Here is a 795-nt window from a genome sequence, read left to right on the forward strand (position 1 = left end):
CCCGCGAACACTAGAGTGCACACATTGGTGTAGTGGGTCAAACGGCAAGCGCGGAGCGTGCTTTCGGATGGGGTGCACACAATGCTGTGGCGGCGCTGCGATCGAAATGGTATGATGCGCGCCGCTGATAACTTCCAGCTGTCGCCTTCAGCTGATATTATTTCGAGCTTATATTTATGATTACTGCTGTAGTGCAATACTTTGTTGTCATATATCGAATAATACATTTTGGGATTTGCCAATAAACACCGAAAAAGAGCTGCAAGAAGAGAACAGATTCTATGAATTTTTCATGACTGCAGCTTGCATGCATGCATTTTCGCTTCAGTGAACTTTTGACTTTCGTTTCTTTGAATCACTTTCATAAATCAACCTAAATTTTCTTGTCGGCACAGTGTGCATGTCTTCTCTATTCTTGAGTGCAGTTAAGCTGTTTACTGCAAAAGATAGCTAAATGTGCATGCTCTCAAATGAAAGAACACGACTGTAGCGCCAATGGCCAGAGCAGCCTGCCGAGCGCTGGCGAAACTTACTAATTCATTGGTTAAGTAAATAAAGATTTGCTATAGTTAGGATGCTATTTATACTACAAATTGAAATTACATTCTAAAGATATATCGATGTCTACAGCAGTCTAAAGTAAACATTTTTTTATTATAGACAGGTAAAAGATGGCGCAAAAATCGTTTGGTACTTAACTAAAGTGCTAAATGTTTACAATACTTTAAGAGCTTGTCACAGCAAGCGTGTAAACTATACGTTTTATAAACTCATGACGTAAATTGCCACACCACC

The sequence above is a fragment of the Dermacentor andersoni genome, chromosome 11 (genome assembly GCF_023375885.2).
Source record: "Dermacentor andersoni chromosome 11, qqDerAnde1_hic_scaffold, whole genome shotgun sequence".
NCBI lineage: Eukaryota > Metazoa > Arthropoda > Arachnida > Ixodida > Ixodidae > Dermacentor > Dermacentor andersoni.